The sequence below is a fragment of the Scyliorhinus torazame genome, chromosome 16 (genome assembly GCF_047496885.1).
Source record: "Scyliorhinus torazame isolate Kashiwa2021f chromosome 16, sScyTor2.1, whole genome shotgun sequence".
NCBI lineage: Eukaryota > Metazoa > Chordata > Chondrichthyes > Carcharhiniformes > Scyliorhinidae > Scyliorhinus > Scyliorhinus torazame.
The window spans coordinates 125,456,601-125,482,216 of record NC_092722.1 but is presented as its reverse complement, the minus strand read 5'-3'; the positions used below and the strand labels follow the sequence as shown (position 1 = coordinate 125,482,216).

Sequence of the window (25,616 nt, the reverse complement as noted above, 5' to 3'; positions counted from 1 at the left end):
GTTGAATTCTATAAGAAATATTTGGACTTGCTGGCCCCGCTACTGATGAGAACCTTTAATGAGGCGAGGGAAAGGGGGCAGCTGCCCCCGACTATGTCAGAGGCAACGATATCGCTCCTCCTAAAGATGTAAAAGACCCGCTGCAATGCGGGTCATACAGGCCCATTTCCCTCCTGAATGTGGATGCTAAGATTCTGGCCAAGGTAATGGCAATGAGGATAGAGGATTGTGCCCCGGGGGTGGTCCATGAGGACCAAACTGGGTTTGTGAAGTGGAGACAGCTAAATACAAATATACGGAGGCTGCTAGGGGTAATGATGATGCCCCCACCAGAGGGGGAAGCGGAGATAGTGGTGGCGATGGATGCCGAGAAAGCATTTGATAGAGTGGAGTGGGATTATTTGTGGGAGGTGTTGAGGAGATTTGGCTTTGGGCACGGGTATATCAGGTGGGTACAGTTGCTGTATAGGGCCCCGATGGCGAGCGTGGTCACGAATGGACGGGGGTCTGAATATTTTCGGCTCCATAGAGGGACGAGGCAGGGATGTCCTCTGTCCCCATTATTGTTTGCATTGGCGATTGAACCCCTGGCCATAGCACTGAGGGGTTCCAGGAAGTGGAGGGGAGTACTTAGGGGAGGAGAAGAACACCGGGTATCTCTGTATGCGTATGATTTGTTGCTATATGTGGCGGACCCAGCGGAGGGGATGCCAGAGATAATGCGGATACTTGGGGAGTTTGTGGATTTTGCAGGGTATAAACTGAACATGGGGAAAAGTGAGTTATTTGTGGTGCATCCGGGGGAGCAGAGCAGAGAGATAGATGATTTACCGTTGAGGAAGGTAACAAGGGACTTCCGGTACCTGGGGATCCAGATAGCCAAGAATTGGGGTACATTACATAGGCTTAATTTAACACGGTTGGTGGAACAGATGGAGGAGGATTTCAAGAGATGGGATATGGTGTCCCTGTCATTGGCAGGTAGGGTGCAGGCGGTTAAAATGGTGGTCCTCCCGAGATTCCTTTTTGTGTTCCAGTGCCTCCCGGTGATGATCACGAAGGCTTTTTTCAAAAGAATTGAGAAGAGCATTATGAGTTTTGTGTGGGCTGGGAAGACCCCGAGAGTGAGACGGGGATTCTTGCAGCATAGTAGGGACAGGGGGGGGCTGGCACTACCGAGCCTAAGTGAGTACTACTGGGCCGCCAATGTTTCAATGGTGTGTAAGTGGATGGGAGAAGGGGAGGGAGCGGCGTGGAAGAGATTGGAGAGGGCGTCCTGCAAGTGCACTAGCCTGCAAGCAATGGTGACGGCGCCGTTGCCGTTCTCACCAAAGAAATACACCACAAGCCCGGTGGTGGTGGCTACATTGAAAATTTGGGGGCAGTGGAGACGGCATAGGGGAGGGACGGGAGCATTGGTGCGGTCCCCGATAAGAAACAATCATAGGTTCGTTCTGGGGAGAATGGATGGGGGATTTGGAGCATGGCAAAGAGCTGGGGTAGTACAACTAAGAGATCTATTTGTAGATGGGACGTTTGCGAGTCTGGGAGCGCTGACGGAGAAATATGGGTTGCCCCAAGGGAATGCATTTCGGTATATGCAATTGAGGGCTTTTGCGAGGCAACAGGTGAGGGAATTCCCGCAGCTCCCGACGCAGGAAGTGCAGGATAGAGTGATCCCAGAGACATGGGTGGGGGACGGTAAGGTGGCGGACATATACAGGGAGATGAGGGACGAGGGGGAGATCGTGGTAGATGAGCTGAAAGGGAAATGGGAAGAAGAACTGGGGGAGGAGATTGAGGAGGGGCTGTGGGCTGATGCCCTACGTAGGGTAAACTCATCGTCCTCGTGTGCCAGGCTAAGCCTGATACAATTTAAGGTGCTACACAGGGCGCATATGACTGGAGCACGGCTCAGTAAATTTTTGGGGGTAGAGGATAGGTGTGCGAGATGCTCGAGAGGCCCAGCGAATCACACCCAGATGTTCTGGTCATGCCCGGCACTACAGGGGTTCTGGGTGGGGGTGGCAAAGGTGCTTTCGAAGGTGGTGGGGGTCCGGGTCGAACCAAGCTGGGGGTTGGCTATATTTGGGGTTGCAGAAGAGCCGGGAGTGCAGGAGGCGAGAGAGGCTGACGTGTTGGCCTTTGCGTCCCTTGTAGCCCGGCGCAGGATATTGTTAATGTGGAAGGAAGCCAAACCCCCGGGTGTGGAGACCTGGATAAACAATATGGCAGGGTTTATAAAGTTAGAACGGATTAAGTTCGTGTTAAGGGGTTCGGCTCAGGGGTTCACCAGGCGGTGGCAACCGTTCGTCGACTACCTCACAGAAAGGTAGAGGGAATGGAAAAGAAGTAGACAACAGCAGCAACCCGGGGGGGGGGGGGGGGGGGCGGGGGGAGGGCGGGGGGGAGGAATCGGACGGACTCTCAGGGATGTTATTGTATATGTATAGGTATTTGGTATATGTAATTGTATATTGGATTGTTGGATTATATTTTGGGAGAATATTTATTTTGGACAAGGCAGTTGCCATTTAGTTTTGTTTTTTGTTTTTGTTTATATATTACTTATTTATTTGTTTAAAACTGGTCACGGTTATTTATATTGCTTTATTGTTGTGTAAAAGAAACACTATGTATTATTATGTTTGGCCAAAAAACTTGAATAAAATATATATTTTTTAAAAAGATGCTGCAGGACTAACTGAAACGGTTATTGGAGTGGATGGAGGACCGAGAAAACCATTCACTTAGGCAGAATATTCGAATTGTTGTTCTGCCTGAGGGGAAGGAAGGGCGGATGTGGGTGCGTCTGTGGGGAGGATGTTGGAGGAGCTGGTAGGCGCAGGTGCGTTGCGCCAAGCATACAAAACGGTGCATGTGGGAAGATGCAGAGATTTGAGTCCACCAGGATTTGGGAGCGGAACTTGCAAAGAGGAGGGCGAGTTTTAATAAAGTTAAAGCAGCCCTATACACAAAGCGAATAAAGTTTGGTCTGCTTTACCCGGCCTGCCTGTGGGTGACATATGAGGGTTGGGAGCTGTACTTTCGTCACTGGAGGATGTGGTGAAGTACAATAACCTGGTAGACAAATAAGGACCTCAATTCTTGAATGTGGAGAACTGGGTTACATAGAACGATACAGCGCAGTACAGGCCCTTCGGCCTGTACTGCGCTGTATCGTTCTATGTTCTATGTAACCCAGTACGAAGTCTTACAACACCAGGTTAAAGTCCAACAGGTTTGTAACCCAGTTATATGAAATTTAAGTTTCGATGGTTGAAAAGCAGTTTGAGTTTCTGCGTATATAATTGCAATTTTCTTTGTCTGGTCTCTTCTCTCCTTTTATTTTTCTCTTCTTTCGTTTCTTTGGTATTGTTCGAAGGTGTTATATTAGATAAGATTCTGTTAGGAGATGGAGGGTGGGCCTCTCTGCATGGAACTTGGGAGGGATTGTTTGTTTGTTTTTGGTGTTTGTAATCATTGTTTGGGGAATTTATGCTAAGACTGGGAGGCAGGGGAATCAGCAGGGGCTAAGATGTTAGGTGCCAGGGGCGGGGGCTGCTGGGTTAGCTGGGAGAGGTAATTCATGGAAGCAAAGTGGGGGGTGAGCTGAAGATTAAAGTAGCGGGGTAGGGGGGAGGGGGGTTGGGAGAAGAGGGGGGGAGAATTTGCAGGAGGTTGGAGGAGGAGAATCGATGACGGTGGCTGCCAAGGGGCGGGCCAGGTCGGGTCCGAGCATGGGCCAAGGGCTGGCCGAGGAAAGGTCATGGTTGATCGGCAGGGGAGGGGCCATTCCGACCCGGCTGGTTATGTGTAATGTTCGTGGGTTGAATGGGCCGATCAAAAGAGCCCGTGTGTTCGCATACTTGAGGCAGCTGAAGGTGGACGTGGTCATGCTGCAAGAGACACATCTGAAGCTGGGAGACCAAGTCAGATTGAAGAAGGGATGAGTCGGACAGGTGTTTAATTCGACCTTGGACTTTAAAACAAGGGGGGCGGCGATCCTGGTAAATAAAAAGGTGGCATTCTAGGTGGGGAAGATAGAGACAGACCCGCTGGGCAGATTCATTATGGTTAGCAGGAAGCTGGAGGGAATGGCGGTGGTGCTGGTAAATATCTATGCCCCAAACAGGGATGGTGTGTCACTTGTCCGGAGGTTGCTGGGGAAGATTCCCGACCTCGACTCGCACCGGTTGATTATGGGGGGGATTTTTATTACGGTTTCAGACCCGAGTCTGGACCGGTCGAGCTCCAGGTCGGGGAATGTGTTTGCAATGGCGAAAGAGCTGCGGGGGTTTATGGAGCACATGGGGGGGGGGGGGGGGGCGGTGCCGTGGAGGCTTGGGAGGTCAAGGGGCAAGGAGTATTCATTTTACTCCCATGTGCACAAGGTCTTTTCCAGGAGAGACTTTTTTGTGCTGGACAATGTTGGTAGCCGGGGTAGAGGACACGGACTATTCAGCAATCATGGTGTCAGACCACGCTCCACATCGGATAGATTTACGGGTAAAGTCCCAGCGTCTGCAGTGGAGGTTAGATGTAGGGCTGTTAGTGGAGGATGAGATTTGTGAGCGGGTGAGGGAGGCCATCCGGGGGTATATAAAGAGCAACGACACGGGGGGCGGTCTGAGAAGCACTGAAAAGAATCATTAGAGAGGAATGTATCTCGATTTGGGCCCGCAGGGAGAGGACTGAACGGGCAGAGTTTGACAGATTGGTCGGTGAAATCTTACAGGTGGACAGGAGATACGCGGAGTCTCTGGATGAGAAGATCCTAAAGGAGCGTCAGAGACTCCAAATAGGATTTGGGCTCCTTTCCACAGGTAGAGCAGGAGGGCAGCTGAGGAGGGTAAAAGGGGCAGTTTACGAATATGGGGAGAAAGCTAGCAGGATTAGCGCATCAGCTGAGGAAACAGGAGGCAGCGAGAGAAATTGGGAAGGTAAAGGATATGAGAGGGAAGGTGGTGGACCCGGGGGGCTCGAAATGATGTGTTTAGCGAATTCTACAGTTGGCTCTATGATCAGAACCCCCGGCCGGGGAGGAGGGTATGAGGAAATTTCTGGAGGGGCTGGAGTTCCTGAAGGTAGATGAGGAGCTGGTGGAGTGCTTGGGGGGCCCAACTGGGCTTGGGGAGGTGATTGATGGATTAAGGGCGATGCAATCGGGAAAGGCCCGGGTCTGGATGGATTCCCAGTGGAGTTCTATAAAACGTTTTCTGGGTTGTTGCGGCCGCTTCTGGTCAAGGCCTTTAATGTGTCTAAGGAGCTGAGAGGGCTTCCCCCAACATTATCACAGGCATCAATCTCACTCATTCAGAAGCGGGACAAGGACCCGGAGAGCTGTGGGTCAGAGAGCCCAATTTCCCTCCTGAACGTAGATGCTAAACTGCTGGCAAAGATCCTGGCTATGCGTATAGAGGACTGTATTTGGGAGGTAATTGTGGAGGACCAGACAGGGTTTGTGAAGGGCAGGCAACTGACGTCCAACATTAGACGGCTTTTGAATGTTATAATGATGCCAGCGGAGGGGCGTGGCGTTGAGATGGTTGTAGCCATGGATGCGGAAAAGGCCTTTGACCGGGTGGAATGGAAGTATCTATGGGTCATTTTGGGCAGGTTCGGGTCTGAGCAGGGTTTTGTGGATTGAGTCTGGCTGCTGTATCAGGCTCCGGTGGCGAACGTAAGAACCAACCGGGTCCGGTCAGAATATTTTAGTTTCTGTAGGGGGACTAGGCACTAGGGATCCGGTCAGAATATTTTAGACTCTGTAGGGGGACTAGGCACTAGGGATCCGGTCAGAATATTTTAGACTCTGTAGGGTGCCCGCTCTCCCCACGACTGTTTGCCCTGGCCATAGAGCCCTTGGCAATGGCCCTTAGAGCATTGAATGAAATTTCATTTCATTTTTTCATTTCTTTTTTGAATGTCTGGTGGGGGATAGTGAGGGTGATGCACGATCTATTGAACAAAGACCTACGGTTGGATACAACTGAGGCTTTATTGCTCTAAGATGTGTGGCCTCCCACAGCAGCTGGCGAAATGGCTGCTGAATGGAGGACACACATGTTTATACTCCGCCTACTGGGGGAGCCAGCAGGCAGGGACTACCGGCGAACCTGTAGTGCAGGTCCTACCTTACATCACCTAATAAAGGTGTGACAGTGGTTTAACACAGTGAGGGGTGGTGGGGGTGGAGCACAGGGTCTCGCTCGATGCGGATGATCTGCTGCTTTATATTACAGACCCGCTGGGGGGGATGGCTGGAATTATGGAAATACTGGAGGAATTTGGCGGATTTTCAGGCTACAAACTAAATATGGGAAAGATTGAAGTGTTTGTGATTCAGGCACGGGGGCAGGAAAGGAGACTGAGGGAGTTACCGTTTAAGGTGGTGGGGAGGAGTTTCAGGTTTATGGGGATCCAGGTGGGTAGGGATTGGGGGCAGCTCCACAAGTTAAACCTGGGTAAAGCGGTCGACCAGATGAGAAGGCATTTCCGCAGGTGGGACATGCTCCCGTTGACACTGGCGGGGGGGGGGGAGTGCAGACGGTGAAGATGACAGTCCTCCCGAGGCTGCTGTTCTTTTTTCAATGTCTTCCAATCTTTGTCCCGAAGACCTTTTTTAGGAAGATGAATGCAGCGATCTCGAGTTTTGCGTGGGCGGGCAAAACCCCGAGGGTGAAGAAGGCACTCCTGGAACGTGGCCGTGGGGAAGGGGGCCTGGCACCCCCGAGTTTTATTAATTATTACTGGGTGGCCAATATATCGATGGTCAGGAAGTGGGTAGTGGGGGAGGGCCGGTTTGGGAGCGAGTCGAGGCGACATCCTGTAAGGGGACGGGTTTGGAGGCTTTATTGACGGCGCCCCTGCCGTTCTCACCGGCTCGGTACTCCACGAGCTCAGTGGTGGTGGCGGCCCTGAGGGTGTGGGGCAATAGAGACAGAATATGGGATTGGAGGGGGCGTCAGTGTGGTCACCGACCTGTGACAATCACCTTTTTACTCCGGGAGGACTAGATGCGGTCTTTAGGAGGTGGCAGCGGGTAGGGATAGAGAGATTTGGGGATCTCTTCATTCAGAAGGGTTTCCCGAGCCTGGAAGCATTGGAGGAGGAGTTTGAATTGCCGGGTGGGAACGGGTTTCGGTACCTACAGGTACGGGACTTTGTCCAGAGGCAGGTTCCTCGCTTTCCTCGCCTCCCCCTGAGGGGACTGCATGATAAGGTATTGCCACAAATGGGGGTGGGGTGGACTTCCGATGGCAGCCATGGAGAAGGAGGTCGCACGTTTGATAGCTCCCGCCTGTGACAGACTTTTGGACCTTTTTCTCCCATTTTCTTCTGGGTTTTATTGGATAAGTTCCGTGAAGAGTGAGACATTGAGGAGAAATCTCCCTCCAGTCTATGGAGAATTGGACCAGAAGTGGCCGTGTGAGATGACAAAGTTCTACAAGGAAGACGCAAGCAGAGCTGGCAACACGGGAAAGCATGGCGGAGAAGCAGGGCCATGGGAAGACGGCACAGTGGTCGACGGAGCAGCTGGTGATATTTTTTGAAGATTGCTTCGCCAAGCTTAAGAAGGACTAACTGGACCTGATGAAGGCTTCGATTGAAGCCTTGGTGGTGCAGAATCCAGAAATCCACGGACGTGCAATCCAGGAGGTGGAGGAAAAGGTGTCCGAGCACGAGGAATACCTAACCATTCTGGAGACCAGCGTGGAGATGCTGAATGACCGCCAGAAAAGAATGCAGGGGCGACTTCCGGGTGCGGTGATGACCAGCTGAGTCGCACGTTTCGGCACCTCCCGGTGGAACGGACTTTTGGGCTCTTATTAGGAGCCCCAACGGCAATTTTTGACGACTAAAACCGTTGTGCGTGAAATAGAAGGGAATCCCCCCGGATATATATGGAGAAAGAAGAGAGTAGTGGCTGGATTGCAGAGGATCCTCAGGAGCAGCGGCAAGGAAGGGAAGCACGAAGCAAGATGGCGGCGGAAGAGGCCGTTCGGTGTGGGGCCCAGAACAGCAAGAGTTCCTGCGGCGCTGTGTGGAGGAGCTGAAGAAGGAAGTGTTGGCCCCGATGCTACAGGTGATTGAAGGGCTAAAGGAGGCACAGAAGACCCAGGAGTTGGAGCTTCGTGATGTGAAGTAAAAGGCTGCTGAGAATGAGGATGAAATACAGGGCCTGGTGGTGAAGACAGAGACGCACGAGGCACTGCATAAAAGGTGTGTGGAGATGCTGGAAGCCCTGGAGAATAATTCGAGGAGGAAGAACTTAAGAGTTTTGGGTCTTCCCGAAGGTGCAGAGGGGGCGGACGTCGGGGCATATGTGAGCACATTGCTTCACTCGTTAATGGGACCGGAGGCCCCGACGGGCCCCTTGGAAGTGGAGGGAGCATATCGAGTCCTTGCGCGAAGACCAAAGGCAGTAGAAATACCTCGAGCCATAGTGGTGAGGTTTCACCGCTATAAGGACATGGAGATGGTCCTGAGATGGACGAAAAAGACACGGAGCTGCAGGTGGGAGAATGCGGTGATCCGCGTGTACCGGAATTGGAGTGCGGAGGTGGGGAAAAGGAGGGCGAGTTTCAATCGGGCCAAGGCGGTGCTACATAGAAAGAAAGTTAAATTTGGAATGCTGCAGCCAGCACGACTATGGGTTACACACCAAGCGAAACATCACTACTTCGAGACGGCAGAAGGGGCGTGGACATTTATTGTAGAGGAGAAGTTGGACTAGACTGGAGAGAGAAAGAGTTTTCTGCAATAAAGTAGTGGGAGGATTGTATGGGATGGGGAAGGGGGAAGGGGGGGGGAGAATTTTCTCTATTCCCCTCGTTGGGGGTGGGGGGGGAGGGTATGGTGAATTGTGGGCGCCGGTGGGGAAGGAGAGGGGGAAGGAGAGAGGGAGCTGCGCCATTAGGGGCAGGGCCGAGTGGGAAACGCGGGCTTTGTTCCCGCGCTATGGTAATTGCGGCGGGAAAGGGAGCGCAGGAAGGAGGGGGCCATACACAATGGGGGGCCAAGGATAAACGGGGGAGGCCGAGGTCAGCCAGAGTTTGCTGACTTCTGGGAGTAACATGGGGGGAGCAATTACGCTAGAAAGGGATCTAGCGGAGGGGGGGGGGGGCGTTAACTGGGTTGCTGCTGCTAAGGGAAAGGCAAGCTGTTATGGGGCGGGGTGGTCGGGACGGGAGGACACCGTTGGGGGGTCAAACGGGAGCGTGGGAACCGGATGAGGAGCTGGGCTAAAACAGGGGGTGGCTAGTCGACATGGGGGGGGGGGTAAAGAGCCCCCCGACCCGGTTGATCACGTGGAATGTGAGAGGGCTGAATGGGCCGATTAAGAGGGCAAGGGTACTCGCGCACTTAAAGAAATTAAAGGCAGATGTGGTCATGCTACAGGAGACGCATCTGAAACTGGCGGATCAGGTCAGATTACGTAAAGGATGGGTGGGACAGGTATTTCATTCGGGCTTGGATGCGAAAAATAGAGGGGTGGCTATATTAGTGGGGAAACGGGTAGTGTTGGAGGCGAGGACCATAGTAGCGGACAGTGGGGGTAGATACGTGATGGTGAGTGGCAGATTACAAGGGGAAGCGGTGGTTCTGGTGAACGTATATGCCCCGAGCTGGGATGATGCAAACTTCATGAAGCGTATGCCGGGGCGTATCCCGGACCTGGAGGCGGGTAAGTTGGTAATGGGGGGAGATTTCAACACGGTGCAGGATCCAGGGCTGCACCGGTCCAGGTCTAGGACCGGGAGGAGGCCGGCAGCGGCCAAGGTGCTTCAGGGCTTCATGGAGCAGATGGGAGGAGTAGACCCCTGGAGATTCACTAGGCCCAGGAGTAGGGAGTTTTCCTTCTTCTCCCATGTCCACAAGGTGTATTCTCGGATAGACTTATTTGTCCTGGGAAGGGCACTGATCCCGAAGGTGACAGGGACGGAGTATTCGGCCATAGCCATCTCGGACCATGCCCCACATTGGGTAGATCTGATATTAGGGGAGGAAAAGGAACGGCACCCACTCTGGAGATTAGATATGGGACTGTTGGCGGATGAGGGTGTGTGTGTAAGGGTGAGGGGATGTATCGAAAGGTACCTGGAGATTAACGATGATGGAGAGGTTCAGGTGGGAGTGGTCTAGAAGGCACTGAAGGCGGTGGTCAGAGGGGAACTGATTTCCATCAAGGCCCATAAGGGGAAACAAGAGAGTAAAGAGAGGGAGCGATTGTTGCGAGAAATTTTGAGGGTGGATAGGCAGTATGCAGAGGCTCCGGATGAGGGACTGTACAGGGAAATACGAAGGTTGCGTACGGAATTTGACTTGCTGACCACGGGCAGGGCAGAGGCACAATGGAGGAAGGCACAGGGAGTACAGTATGAGTACGGAGAGAAGGCGAGCCGGTTACTGGCCCAACAATTGAGGAAGAGAGGGGCGGCGAGGGAGATAGGTGGGGTGAAGGACGAGGAGAGTGAGCTGGAACGGGGAGCAGAGAGGGTGAACGGGGTGTTTAAGGCATTTTATGAGAGGCTGTATAAGGCTCAACCCCCGGAAGGGAAGGAGGGAATGATGCACTTCCTGGATCTGCTGGAATTCCCGAAGGTGGAGGAGCAGGAGAGGACAGGATTGGGAGCACGGATTGAGGTGGAGGAGGTGGTAAAAGGGATTGGGAGCATGCAGGCAGGGAAGGCCCCGGGACCAGATGGGTTCCCGGTGGAATTTTATAGGAAATACATGGACCTACTAGCCCCGCTTCTGACGAGAACCTTTAACGAGGCCAGGGAAGGGGGGACGTTGCCCCCGACGATGTCGGAGGCGACGATATCGTTGCTCCTGAAGAGGGACAAAGACCCGCTGCAGTGCGGGTCTTACAGGCCTATCTCCCTTCTGAATGGAGATGCCAAGCTCTTGGCCAAGGTGATGGCGACGAGGATCGAGGATTATGTTCCAGGGGTGGTTCACGAGGATGAAACTGGGTTTGTTAAGGGGAGACAGATAAACACAAATATACGGAGGCTGCTAGGTGTGATGATGATGTCCCCGCCGGAGGGAGAGGCGGAGATGGTGGTGGCGATGGACGCTGAGAAAGCATTTGATAGAGTGGAGTGGGATTACCTGTGGGAAGTGTTGAGGAGATTTGGATTTGGAGAGGGGTTTATTGGGTGGGTTCAGCTTTTATATAGGGTCCCGGTGGCAAGTGTGATCACAAACAGGCAGAGATCTGACTACTTCCGTCTATATAGAGGGACAAGACAGATGTGTCCCCTGTCCCCGATACTGTTTGCGTTGGCAATTGAGCCACTGGCCATAGCGCTGAGGGGCTCTAGGAAGTGGAGGGGAGTACTTAGGGGAGAAGAAGAGCACCGGGTGTCATTATACGTGGTTGATTTGTTGTTGTATGTCGCGGATCCAGTGGAGGTGATGCCCGAGATAATGCAGACACTCAGGGAGTTTGGGGAATTTTCGGGATATTAACTGAATATGGGGAAGAGTGAGCTGTTTGTGATGCACCCTGGGGAACAGAGCAGGGGAATAGATGATTTGCCGCTGAGGAGAGTAACAAGGGACTTTCGGTACCTAGGGATCCACATAAAGGAAAGCAGGAGGGTAGGGAAAGGGAGCGGTTGTTGAAAGGACTTCTGAGAGTGGACAGACAATACGCGGAGGCACTGGACGAGGGACTGTACAGGGAAAGGCAAAGGCTACATGTAGAATTTGACTTGTTGACTACGGGTAATGCAGAGGCACAATGGAGGAACGCACAGGGTGTACAGTACGAATATGGGGAGAAGGCGAGTAGCTTGTTGGCCCACCAACTGAGGAAAAGGGGAGCAGCAAGGGAGATAGCGGGGGTGAGAGATGTGGAGGGAGAGATGGAGCGGGGAGCGGAGAGAGTGAATGGAGTGTTCAAGGCATTTTATGAAAGATTATATGAAGCGCAGCCCCCGGACGGGAAGGAGAGAACGATGTGCTTTCTGGATCAGCTGGAATTTCCTAAGGTGGAGGAGCAGGAGAGAGTGGGGCTGGGAGCACAGATTGAGACGGAGGAAGTAGTGAAAGGGATTGGGAGCATGCAGGCGGGGAAGGCCCCGGGACCAGACGGATTCCCAGTTGAATTCTATAAGAAATATTTGGACTTGCTGGCCCCGCTACTTATGAGAACCTTTAATGAGGCGAGGGAAAGGGGGCAGCTGCCCCCTACTATGTCAGACGCAACGATATCGCTCCTCCTAAAGAAGGAAAAAGACCCGCTGCAATGCGGGTCATACAGGCCCATTTCCCTCCTGAATGTGGATGCTAAGATTCTGGCCAAGGTAATGGCAATGAGGATAGAGGATTGTGTCCCGGGGGTGGTCCATGAGGACCAAACTGGGTTTGTGAAGGGGAGACAGCTAAATACAAATATACGGAGGCTGCTAGGGGTAATGATGATGCCCCCACCAGAGGGGGAAGCGGAGATAGTGGTGGCGATGGATGCCGAGAAAGCATTTGATAGAGTGGAGTGGGATTATTTGTGGGAGGTGTTGAGGAGATTTGGCTTTGGGGACGGGTATATCAGGTGGGTACAGTTGCTGTATAGGGCCCCGATGGCGAGCGTGGTCACGAATGGACGGGGGTCTGAATATTTTCGGCTCCATAGAGGGACGAGGCAGGGATGTCCTCTGTCCCCGTTATTGTTTGCATTGGCGATTGAACCCCTGGCCATAGCACTGAGGGGTTCCAGGAAGTGGAGGGGAGTACTTAGGGGGGGAGAAGAACACCGGGTATCTCTGTATGCGGATGATTTGTTGCTATATGTGGCGGACCCAGCGGAGGGGATGCCAGAGATAATGCGGATACTTGGGGAGTTTGGAGTTTATTCAGGGTATAAACTGAACATGGGGAAAAGTGAGTTATTTGTGGTGCATCCGGGGGAGCAGAGCAGAGAGATAGGTGATTTACCGTTGAGCAAGGTAACAAGGGACTTCCGGTACCTGGGGATCCAGATAGCCAAGAATTGGGGTACATTACATAGGCTTAATTTAACACGGTTGGTGGAACAGATGGAGGAGGATATCAAGAGATGGGACATGGTGTCCCTGTCATTGGCAGGTAGGGTGCAGGCGGTTAAAATGGTGGTCCTCCCGAGATTCCTTTTTGTGTTCCAGTGCCTCCCGGTGATGATCACGAAGGCTTTTTTCAAAAGAATTGAGAAGAGCATTATGAGTTTTGTGTGGGCTGGGAAGACCCCGAGAGTGAGACGGGGATTCTTGCAGCATAGTAGGGACAGGGGGGCGCTGGCACTACCAAGCCTAAGTGAGTACTACTGGGCCGCCAATGTTTCAATGGTGTGTAAGTGGATGGGAGAAGGGGAGGGAGCGGTGTGGAAGAGATTGGAGAGGGCGTCCTGCAGGGGGACTAGCCTGCAAGCAATGGTGACGGCGCCGTTGCCGTTCTCACCAAAGAAATACACCACAAGCCCGGTGGTGGTGGCTACATTGAAAATTTGGGGGCAGTGGAGACGGCATAGGGGAGGGACGGGAGCTTCGGTGCGGTCCCTGATAAGAAACAATCATAGGTTCGTTCCGGGGAGAATGGATGGGGGATTTGGAGCATGGCAAAGAGCTGGGGTAGTACAACTAAGAGATCTATTTGTAGATGGGACGTTTGCGAGTCTGGGAGCGCTGACGGAGAAATATGGGTTGCCCCAAGGGAATGCATTTCGGTATATGCAATTGAGGGCTTTTACGAGGCAACAGGTGAGGGAATTCCCGCAGCTCCCGACGCAGGAAGTGCAGGATAGAGTGATCTCAGAGACATTCAGTCGATTTCGGCGGGAGAACAGCTGGTGAGTGGTGAGTCAGTTTCAGCGGGAGCATTGCGGAAGGAGGTTGCTGGGAGGTAAGTCAACCTTTAAAAGCACTTCTCTTTGCAGGGGCAGGCCAGTCGATTTCGGCGGCGTGAGAGCAGCTGGTTAGTCAATTTCAGCGGGAGCATTGCGGAAGGAGGTTGCTGGGAGGTAAGTCAACCTTTAAAAGCACTTCTCTTTGCAGGGGCAGGCCAGTCGATTTCGGCAGCGTGAGAGCAGCTGGTTAGTCAATTTCAGCGGGAGCATTGCGGAAGGAGGTTGCTGGGAGGTAAGTCAACCTTTAAAAGCACTTCTCTTTGCAGGGGCAGGCCAGTCGATTTCGGCGGCGTGAGAGCAGCTGGTTAGTCAATTTCAGCGGGAGCATTGCGGAAGGAGGTTGCTGGGAGGTAAGTCAACCTTTAAAAGCACTTCTCTTTGCAGGGGCAGGCCAGTCGATTTCGGCGGCGTGAGAGCAGCTGGTTAGTCAATTTCAGCGGGAGCATTGCGGAAGGAGGTTGCTGGGAGGTAAGTCAACCTTTAAAAGCACTTCTCTTTGCAGGGGCAGGCCAGTCGATTTCGGCGGCGTGAGAGCAGCTGGTTAGTCAATTTCAGCGGGAGCATTGCGGAAGGAGGTTGCTGGGAGGTAAGTCAACCTTTAAAAGCACTTCTCTTTGCAGGGGCAGGCCAGTTGATTTCGGCGGGAGTGGAGCTGGCTGGTTAGTCAATTTCAGCAGGAGCTGAGAATTTTTCTTTTTTTTTTTTTAAATTAGTTTTTTAGGCGGGATCAGGAAGTCGACCCGCGGACGTCTGGGAAGACCCTCACCAATAAATAGAGGGGTGGCTATATTAGTGGGGAAACGGGTAGTGTTTGAGGCGAGGACCATAGTAGTGGACAGTGGGGGTAGATACGTGATGGTGAGTGGCAGATTACAAGGGGAAGCGGTGGTTCTGGTGAACGTATATGCCCCGAACTGGGATGATGCAAACTTCATGAAGCGTATGCTGGGGTGTATCCTGGACCTGGAGGCGGGAAAGTTGGTAATGGGGGGAGATTTCAACACGGTGCAGGATCCAGGGGTGCACCGGTCCAGGTCTAGGACCGGGAGGAGGCCGGCAGCGGCCAAGGTGCTTAAGGACTTCATGGAGCAGATGGGAGGAGTAGACCCCTGGAGATTCACTAGGCCCAGGAGTAGGGAGTTTTCCTTCTTCTCCCATGTCCACAAGGTGTATTCTCGGATAGACTTCTTTGTCCTGGGAAGGGCACTGATCCCGAAGGTGAAAGGGACGGAGTATTCGGCCATAACCATCTCGGACCATGCCCCACATTGGGTAGATCTGGTAGTAGGGGAGGAAAAGGAACGGCACCCACTCTGGAGATTAGATATGGGACTGTTGGCGGATGAGGGTGTGTGTGTAAGGGTGAGGGGATGTATCGAAAGGTACCTGGAGATTAACAATGATGGAGAGGTTCAGGTGGGAGTGGTCTAGGAGGCACTGAAGGCGGTGGTCAGAGGGGAACTGATTTCCATAAAGGCCCATAAGGGGAAACAAGAGAGTAAAGAGAGGGAGCGATTGTTGCGAGAAATTTTGAGGGTGGATAGGCAGTATGCAGAGGCTCCGGATGAGGGACTGTACAGGGAAAGACGAAGGTTGCATCCGGAATTTGACTTGCTGACCACGGGCAGGGCAGAGGCACAATGGAGGAAGGCACAGGGAGTACAGTATGAGTACGGAGAGAAGGCGAGCCGGTTACTGGCCCAACAATTGAGGAAGAGAGGGGCGGCGAGGGAGATAGGTGGGGTGAAGGACGAGGAGGGTGAGCTGGACCGGGGAGCAGAGAGGGTGAACGGGGTGTTTTGAGGCATTTTATGAGAGGCTGTATAAGGCTCAACCCCCGGAAGGGAAGGAGGGAATGATGCACTTCCTGGATCAGCTGGAATTCCCGAAGGTGGAGGAGCAGGAGAGGACAGGATTGGGAGCACGGATTGAGGTGGAGGAGGTGGTAAAAGGGATTGGGAGCATGCAGGCAGGGAAGGCCCCGGGACCAGATGGGTTCCCGATGGAATTTTATAGGAAATACATGGACCTACTAGCCCCGCTTCTGACGAGAACCTTTAACGAGGCCAGGGAAGGGGGGACGTTGCCCCCGACGATGTCGGAGGCGACGATATCGTTGCTACTGAAGAGGGACAAAGACCCGCTGCAGTGCGGGTCTTACAAGCCTATCTCCCTTCTGAATGTAGATGCCAAGCTCTTGGCCAAGGTGATGGCGACGAGGATCGAGGATTATGTTCCAGGGGTGGTTCACGAGGATCAAACTGGGTTTGTTAAGGGGAGACAGATAAACACTAATATACGGAGGCTGCTAGGTGTGATGATGATGTCCCCGCCGGAGGGAGAGGTGGAGATGGTGGTGGCGATGGACGCTGAGAAAGCATTTGATAGAGTGGAGTGGGATTACCTGTGGGAAGTGTTGAGGAGATTTGGATTTGGAGAGGGGTTTATTGGGTGGGTTCAGCTTTTATATAGGGTCCCGGTGGCAAGTGTGATCACAAACAGGCAGAGATCTGACTACTTCCGTCTATATAGAGGGACAAGACAGATGTGTCCCCTGTCCCCGATACTGTTTGCGTTGGCAATTGAGCCACTGGCCATAGCGCTGAGGGGCTCTAGGAAGTGGAGGGGAGTACTTAGGGGAGGAGAAGAGCACTGGGTGTCATTATACGCGGATGATTTGTTGTTGTATGTCGCGGACCCAGTGGAGGGGATGCCCGAGATAATGCAGACACTCAGGGAGTTTGGGGAATTTTCGGGATATTAACTGAATATGGGGAAGAGTGAGCTGTTTGTGATGCACCCTGTAGAACAGAGCAGGGAAATAGATGATTTGCCGCTGAGGAGAGTGACAAGGGACCTTCGGTACCTAGGGATCCACATAAAGGAAAGCAGGAGGGTAGGGAAAGGGAGCGGTTGTTGAAAGAACTTCTGAAGGTGGACAGACAATACGCGGAGGCACTGGAGGAGGGACTGTACAGGGAAAGGCAAAGGCTACATGTAGAATTTGACTCGTTGACTACGGGTAATGCAGAGGCACAATGGAGGAAGGCACAGGGTGTACAGTACGAATATGGGGAGAAGGCGAGTAGGTTGTTGGCCCACCAACTGAGGAAAAGGGGAGCAGCGAGGGAGATAGGGGGGGTGAGAGATGAGGAGGGAGAGATGGAGCGGGGAGCGGAGAGAGTGAATGGAGTGTTCAAGGCATTTTATGAAAGATTATATGAAGCGCAGCCCCCGGACGGGAAGGAGAGAATGATGTGCTTTCTGGATCAGCTGGAATTTCCTAAGGTGGAGGAGCTGGAGAGATTGGGGCTGGGAGCACAGATTGAGACGGAGGAAGTAGTGAAAGGGATTGGGAGCATGCAGGCGGGGAAGGCCCCGGGACCAGACGGATTCCCAGTTGAATTCTATAAGAAATATTTGGACTTGCTGGCCCCGCTACTGATGAGAACCTTTAATGAGGCGAGGGAAAGGGGGCAGCTGCCCCCGACTATGTCAGAGGCAACGATATCGCTCCTCCTAAAGAAGGAAAAAGACCCGCTGCAATGCGGGTCATACAGGCCCATTTCCCTCCTGAATGTGGATGCTAAGATTCTGGCCAAGGTAATGGCAATGAGGATAGAGGATTGTGTCCCGGGGGTGGTCCATGAGGACCAAACTGGGTTTGTGAAGGGGAGACAGCTAAATACAAATATACGGAGGCTGCTAGGGGTAATGATGATGCCCCCACCAGAGGGGGAAGCGGAGATAGTGGTGGCGATGGATGCCGAGAAAGCATTTGATAGAGTGGAGTGGGATTATTTGTGGGAGGTGTTGAGGAGATTTGGCTTTGGGGACGGGTATATCAGGTGGGTACAGTTGCTGTATAGGGCCCCGATGGCGAGCGTGGTCACGAATGGACGGGGGTCTGAATATTTTCGGCTCCATAGAGGGACGAGGCAGGGATGTCCTCTGTCCCCGTTATTGTTTGCATTGGCGATTGAACCCCTGGCCATAGCACTGAGGGGTTCCAGGAAGTGGAGGGGAGTACTTAGGGGGGGAGAAGAACACCGGGTATCTCTGTATGCGGATGATTTGTTGCTATATGTGGCGGACCCAGCGGAGGGGATGCCAGAGATAATGCGGATACTTGGGGAGTTTGGGGATTTTTCAGGGTATAAACTGAACATGGGGAAAAGTGAGTTATTTGTGGTGCATCCGCGGGAGCAGAGCAGAGAGATAGATGATTTACCGTTGAGGAAGGTAACAAGGGACTTCCGGTACCTGGGGATCCAGATAGCCAAGAATTGGGGTACATTACATAGGCTTAATTTAACACGGTTGGTGGAACAGATGGAGGAGGATATCAAGAGATGGGACATGGTGTCCCTGTCATTGGCAGGTAGGGTGCAGGCGGTTAAAATGGTGGTCCTCCCGAGATTCCTTTTTGTGTTCCAGTGCCTCCCGGTGATGATCACGAAGGCTTTTTTCAAAAGAATTGAGAAGAGCATTATGAGTTTTGTGTGGGCTGGGAAGACCCCGAGAGTGAGACGGGGATTCTTGCAGCATAGTAGGGACAGGGGGGGGCTGGCACTACCGTGCCTAAGTGAGTACTACTGGGCCGCCAATGTTTCAATGGTGTGTAAGTGGATGGGAGAAGGGGAGGGAGCGGCGTGGAAGAGATTGGAGAGGGCGTCCTGCAAGTGCACTAGCCTGCAAGCAATGGTGACGGCGCCGTTGCCGTTCTCACCAAAGAAATACACCACAAGCCCGGTGGTGGTGGCTACATTGAAAATTTGGGGGCAGTGGAGACGGCATAGGGGAGGGACGGGAGCTTTGGTGCGGTCCCCGATAAGAAACAATCATAGGTTCGTTCCGGGGAGAATGGATGGGGGATTTGGAGCATGGCAAAGAGCTGGGGTAGTACAACTAAGAGATCTATTTGTAGATGGGACGTTTGCGAGTCTGGGAGCGCTGACGGAGAAATATGGGTTGCCCCAAGGGAATGCATTTCGGTATATGCAATTGAGGGCTTTTGCGAGGCAACAGGTGAGGGAATTCCCGCAGCTCCCGACGCAGGAAGTGCAGGATAGAGTGATCTCAGAGACATGGGTGGGGAACGGTAAGGTGGCGGACATATACAGGGAGATGAGGGACGAGGGGGAGATCGTGGTAGATGAGCTGAAAGGGAAATGGGAAGAAGAACTGGGGGAGGAGATTGAGGAGGGGCTGTGGGCTGATGCCCTACGTAGGGTAAACTCATCGTCCTCGTGTGCCAGGCTAAGCCTGATACAATTTAAGGTGCTACACAGGGCGCATATGACTGGAGCACGGCTTAGTAAATTTTTTGGGGTAGAGGATAGGTGTGCGAGATGCTCGAGAGGCCCAGCGAATCACACCCACATGTTCTGGTCATGCCCGGCACTACAGGGGTTCTGGGTGGGGGTGGCAAAGGTGCTTTCGAAGGTGGTGGGGGTCCGGGTCGAACCAAGCTGGGGGTTGGCTATATTTGGGGTTGCAGAAGAGCCGGGAGTGCAGGAGGCGAGAGAGGCTGACGTGTTGGCCTTTGCGTCCCTTGTAGCCCGGCGCAGGATATTGTTAATGTGGAAGGAAGCCAAACCCCCGGGTGTGGAGACCTGGATAAACAATATGGCAGCGTTTATAAAGTTAGAACGGATTAAGTTCGTGTTAAGGGGTTCGGCTCAGGGGTTCACCAGGCGGTGGCAACCGTTCGTCGACTACCTCGCAGAAAGGTAGAGGGAATGGAAAAGAAGTAGACAACAGCAGCAACCCAGGGGAGGGGGGGGGGGGGGGGGAGGGGAGGGCGGGGGGGAGGAATCGGACGGACTCTCAGGGATGTTATTTTATATGTATAGGTATTTGGTATATGTAATTGTATATTGGATTGTTGGATTATATTTTGGGAGAGTATTTATTTTGGACAAGGCAGTTGCCATTTAGTTTTGTTTTTTGTTTTTGTTTATATATTACTTATTTATTTGTTTAGAACTGGCCACGGTTATTTATATTGCTTTATTGTTGTGTAAAAGAAACACTACGTATTGTTATGTTTGGCCAAAAAACTTGAATAAAATATATTTTTTTTAAAAGGTGCTGCAGGACTAGCTGAAACGGTTATTGGAGTGGATGGAGGACCGAGAAAACCATTCACGTAGGCAGAATATTCGAATTGTTGTTCTGCATGAGGGGACGGAAGGGCGGATGTGGGTGCGTCTGTGGGGAGGATGTTGGAGGAGCTGGTAGGCGCAGGTGCGTTGCGCCAGGCAGACAAAACGGTGCATGTGGGACGATGCAGAGATTTGAGTCTACCAAGATTTGGGAGCGGAACTTGCAAAGAGGAGGGCGAGTTTTAATAAAGTTAAAGCAGCCCTATACACAAAGCGAATAAAGTTTGGTCTGCTTTACCCGGCCTGCCTGTGGGTGACATATGAGGGTTGGGAGCTGTACTTTCGTCACTGGAGGATGTGGTGAAGTACAATAACCTGGTAGACAAATAAGGACCTCAATTCTTGAATGTGGAGAACTGGCTTACATAGAACATAGAACGATACAGCTGTATCGTTCTATGTTCTATGTAACCCAGTACGAAATCTTACAACACCAGGTTAAAGTCCAACAGGTTTGTAACCCAGTTATATGAAATTTAAGTTTCGATGGTTGAAAAGCAGTTTGAGTTTCTGCGTATATAATTGCAATTTTCTTTGTCTGGTCTCTTCTCTCCTTTTATTTTTCTCTTCTTTCGTTTCTTTGGTATTGTTCGAAGGTGTTATATTAGATAAGATTCTGTTAGGAGATGGAGGGTGGGCCTCTCTGCATGGAACTTGGGAGGGATTGTTTGTTTTTGGTGTTTGTAATCATTGTTTGGGGAATTTATGCTAAGATTGGGAGGCAGGGGAATCAGCAGGGGGTAAGATGTTAGGTGCCAGGGGCGGGGGCTGCTGGGTTAGCTGGGAGAGGTAATTCATGGAAGCAAAGTGGGGGGTGAGCTGAAGATTAAAGTAGCGGGTGAGGGGGGAGGGGGGTTGGGAGAAGAGGGGGAGGGAATTTGCAGGAGGTTGGAGGAGGAGAATCGATGACGGTGGCTGCCGAGGGGCGGGCCAGGTAGGGTGCGGGCATGGGCCAAGGGCTGGCCGAGGAAAGGTCATGGTTGATCGGCAGGGGAGGTGCCATCCCGACCAGGCTGGTTATGTGTAATGTTCGTGGGTTGAATGGGCCGATCAAAAGAGCCCGTGTGTTCGCATACTTGAGGCAGCTGAAGGTGGACGTGGTCATGCTGCAAGAGACACATCTGAAGCTGGGAGACCAAGTCAGATTGAAGAAGGGATGAGTCGGACAGGTGTTTAATTCGACCTTGGACTTTAAAACAAGGGGGGCGGCGATCCTGGTAAATAAAAAGGTGGCATTCGAGGTGGGGAAGATAGAGACAGACCCGCTGGGCAGATTCATTATGGTTAGCAGGAAGCTGGAGGGAATGGCGGTGGTGCTGGTAAATATCTATGCCCCAAACAGGGATGGTGTGTCACTTGTCCGGAGGTTGCTGGGGAAGATTCCCGACCTCGACTCGCACCGGTTGATTATGGGGGGGATTTTTATTACGGTTTCAGACCCGAGGCTGGACCGGTCGAGCTCCAGGTCGGGGTATGTGTTTGCAATGGCGAAAGAGCTGCGGGGGTTTATGGAGCGCATGGGGTGGGGGGTGGGGGGTGGGGGGGTGGGGGGGGTGGGGGGGGGGGGGCGGTGCCGTGGAGGCTTGGGAGTTCAAGGGGCAAGGAGTATTCATTTTACTCCCATGTGCACAAGGTCTTTTCCAGGAGAGACTTTTTTGTGCTGGATAATGTTGGTAGCCGGGGTAGAGGACACGGAGTATTCAGCAATCATGGTGTCAGACCACGCTCCACATCGGATAGATTTACGGGTAAAGTCCCAGCGTCTGCAGTGGAGGTTAGATGTAGGGCTGTTAGTGGAGGATGAGATTTGTGAGCGGGTGAGGGAGGCCATCCGGGGGTATATAAAGAGCAACGACACGGGGGGCGGTCTGAGAAGCACTGAAAAGAGTCATTAGAGAGGAATGTATCTCGATTTGGGCCCGCAGGGAGAGGACTGAACGGGCAGAGTTTGACAGATTGGTCGGTGAAATCTTACAGGTGGACAGGAGATACGCGGAGTCTCTGGATGAGAAGATCCTAAAGGAGCGTCAGAGACTCCAAATGGGATTTGGGCTCCTTTCCACAGGTAGAGCAGGAGGGCAGCTGAGGAGGGTAAAAGGGGCAGTTTACGAATATGGGGAGAAAGCTAGCAGGATTAGCGCATCAGCTGAGGAAACAGGAGGCAGCGAGAGAAATTGGGAAGGTAAAGGATATGAGAGGGAAGGTGGTGGACCCGGGGGGCTCGAAATGATGTGTTTAGCGAATTCTACAGTTGGCTCTATGATCAGAACCCCCGGCCGGGGAGGAGGGTATGAGGAAATTTCTGGCGGGGCTGGAGTTCCTGAAGGTAGATGAGGAGCTGGTGGAGTGCTTGGGGGGCCCAACTGGGCTTGGGGAGGTGATTGATGGATTAAGGGCGATGCAATCGGGAAAGGCCCGGGTCTGGATGGATTCCCAGTGGAGTTCTATAAATCGTTTTCTGGGTTGTTGCGGCCGCTTCTGGTCAAGGCCTTTAATGTGTCTAAGGAGCTGAGGGGGCTTCCCCCAACATTATCACAGGCATCAATCTCACTCATTCAGAAGCGGGACAAGGACCCGGAGAGCTGTGGGTCAGAGAGCCCAATTTCCCTCCTGAACGTAGATGCTAAACTGCTGGCAAAGATCCTGGCTATGCATATAGAGGACTGTATTTGGGAGGTAATTGTGGAGGACCAGACAGGGTTTGTGAAGGGCAGGCAACTGACGTCCAACATTAGACGGCTTTTGAATGTTATAATGATGCCAGCGGAGGGGCGTGGCGTTGAGATGGTTGTAGCCATGGATGCGGAAAAGGCCTTTGAGCGGGTGGAATGGAAGTATCTATGGGTCATTTTGGGCAGGTTCGGGTCTGAGCAGGGTTTTGTGGATTGAGTCTGGCTGTTGTATCAGGCTCCGGTGGCGAACGTAAGAACCAACCGGGTCCGGTCAGAATATTTTAGTCTCTGTAGGGGGACTAGGCACTAGGGATCCGGTCAGAATATTTTAGACTCTGTAGGGTGCCCGCTCTCCCCACGACTGTTTGCCCTGGCCATAAAGCCCTTGGCAATGGCCCTTAGAGCATTGAATGAAATTTCATTTCATTTTTTCATTTCTTTTTTGAATGTCTGGTGGGTGATAGTGAGGGTGATGCACGATCTATTGAACAAAGACCTACGGTTGGATACAACTGAGGCTTTATTGCTCTAAGATGTGTGGCCTCCCACAGCAGCTGGCGAAATGGCTGCTGAATGGAGGACACACATGTTTATACTCCGCCTACTGGGGGAGCCAGCAGGCAGGGACTACCGGCGAACCTGTAGTGCAGGTCCTACCTTACATCACCTAATAAAGGCGTGACAGTGGTTTAACACAGGGAGGGGGGGTGGGGGTGGAGCACAGGGTCTCGCTGTATGCGGATGATCTGCTGCTTTATATTACAGACCCGCTGGGGGGGGATGGCTGGAATTATGGAAATACTGGAGGAATTTGGCGGATTTTCAGGCTACAAACTAAATATGGGAAAGATTGAAGTGTTTGTGATTCAGGCACGGGGGCAGGAAAGGAGACTGAGGGAGTTACCGTTTAAGGTGGTGGGGAGGAGTTTCAGGTTTATGGGGATCCAGGTGGGTAGGGATTGGGGGCAGCTCCACAAGTTAAACCTGGGTAAAGCGGTCGACCAGATGAGAAGGCATTTCCGCAGGTGGGACATGCTCCCGTTGACACTGGCGGGGGGGGAGTGCAGACGGTGAAGATGACAGTCCTCCCGAGGCTGCTGTTCTTTTTTCAATGTCTTCCAATCTTTGTCCCGAAGGCCTTTTTTAGGAAGATGAATGCAGCGATCTCGAGTTTTGCGTGGGCGGGCAAAACCCCGAGCGTGAAGAAGGCACTCCTGGAACGTGGCCGTGGGGAAGGGGGCCTGGCACCCCCGAGTTTTATTAATTATTACTGGGTGGCCAATATATCGATGGTCAGGAAGTGGGTAGTGGGGGAGGGCCGGTTTGGGAGCGAGTCGAGGCGACATCCTGTAAGGGGACGGGTTTAGAGGCTTTCTTGACGGCGCCCCTGCCGTTCTCACCGGCTCGGTACTCCACAAGCTCAGTGGTGGTGGCGGCCCTGAGGGTGTGGGGCAATAGAGACAGAATATGGGATTGGAGGGGGCGTCAGTGTGGTCACCGACCTGTGACAATCACCTTTTTGCTCCGGGAGGACTAGATGGGCTCTTTAGGAGGTGGCAGCGGGTAGGGATAGAGAGATTTGGGGATCTCTTCATTCAGAAGGGTTTCCCGAGCCTGGAAGCATTGGAGGAGGAGTTTGAATTGCTGGGTGGGAACGGGTTTCGGTACCTACAGGTACGGGACTTTGTCCAGAGGCAGGTTCCTCGCTTTCCTCGCCTCCCCCTGAGGGGACTGCATGATAAGGTATTGCCACAAATGGGGGTGGGGTGGACTTCCGATGGCAGCCATGGAGAAGGAGGTCGCACGTTTGATAGCTCCCGCCTGTGACAGACTTTTGGACCTTTTTCTCCCGTTTTCTTCTGGGTTTTATTGGATAAGTCAGTGAAGAGTGAGACATTGAGGAGAAATCTCCCTCCAGTCTATGGAGAATTGGACCAGAAGTGGCCGTGTGAGATGACAAAGTTCTACAAGGAAGACGCAAGCAGAGCTGGCAACGCGGGACAGCATGGCGGAGAAGCAGGGCCATGGGAAGACGGCACAGTGGTCGACGGAGCAGCTGGTGATATTTTTTGAAGATTGCTTCACCAAGCTTAAGAAGGACTAACTGGACCTGATGAAGGCTTCGATTGAAGCCTTGGTGGTGCAGAATCCAGAAATTCACGGACGTGCAATCCAGGAGGTGGAGAAAAAGGTGTCCGAGCACGAGGAATACCTAACCATTCTGGAGACCAGCGTGGAGATGCTGAATGACCGCCAGAAAAGAATGCAGGGGCGACTTCCGGGTGCGGCGATGACCAGCTGAGTCGCACGTTTCGGCACCTCCCGGTGGAACGGACTTTTGGGCTCTTATTAGGAGCCCCAACGGCAATTTTTGATGACTAAAACCGTTGTGCGTGAAATAGAAGGGAATCCCCCCGGATATATATGGAGAAAGAAGAGAGTAGTGGCTGGATTGCAGAGGATCCTCAGGAGCAGCGGCAAGGAAGGGAAGCACGAAGCAAGATGGCGGCGGAAGAGGCCGTTCGGTGTGGGGCCCAGAACAGCAAGAATTCCTGCGGCGCTGTGTGGAGGAGCTGAAGAAGGAAGTGTTGGCCCCGATGCTACAGGTGATTGAAGGGCTAAAGGAGGCACAGAAGACCCAGGAGTTGGAGCTTCGTGATGTGAAGGCAAAGGCTGCTGAGAATGAGGATGAAATACAGGGCCTGGTGGTGAAGACAGAGACGCACGAGGCACTGCATAAAAGGTGTGTGGAAAGGCTGGAAGCCCTGGAGAATAACTCGAGGAGAAAGAACTTAAGAGTTTTGGGTCTTCTCGAAGGTGCAGAGGGGGCGGACGTCGGGGCATATGTGAGCACATTGCTTCACTCGTTAATGGGACCGGAGGCCC

General features: G+C 52.7%; 1 long non-coding RNA gene across 1 annotated transcript in view; it reads left to right on the top strand.

Annotated features, from left to right (window-relative positions):
* Positions 1 to 19,976: 19,976 nt before the first annotated feature.
* The window catches only part of LOC140393048 (uncharacterized), a 49,200-nt gene continuing 43,560 nt past the window's right edge, over positions 19,977 to 25,616 (top strand). Inside the window, exon 1 of the long non-coding RNA XR_011935478.1 lies at positions 19,977 to 20,042. This is a non-coding gene — a long non-coding RNA (uncharacterized lncRNA). The remainder of the gene's footprint in view (positions 20,043 to 25,616) is intronic.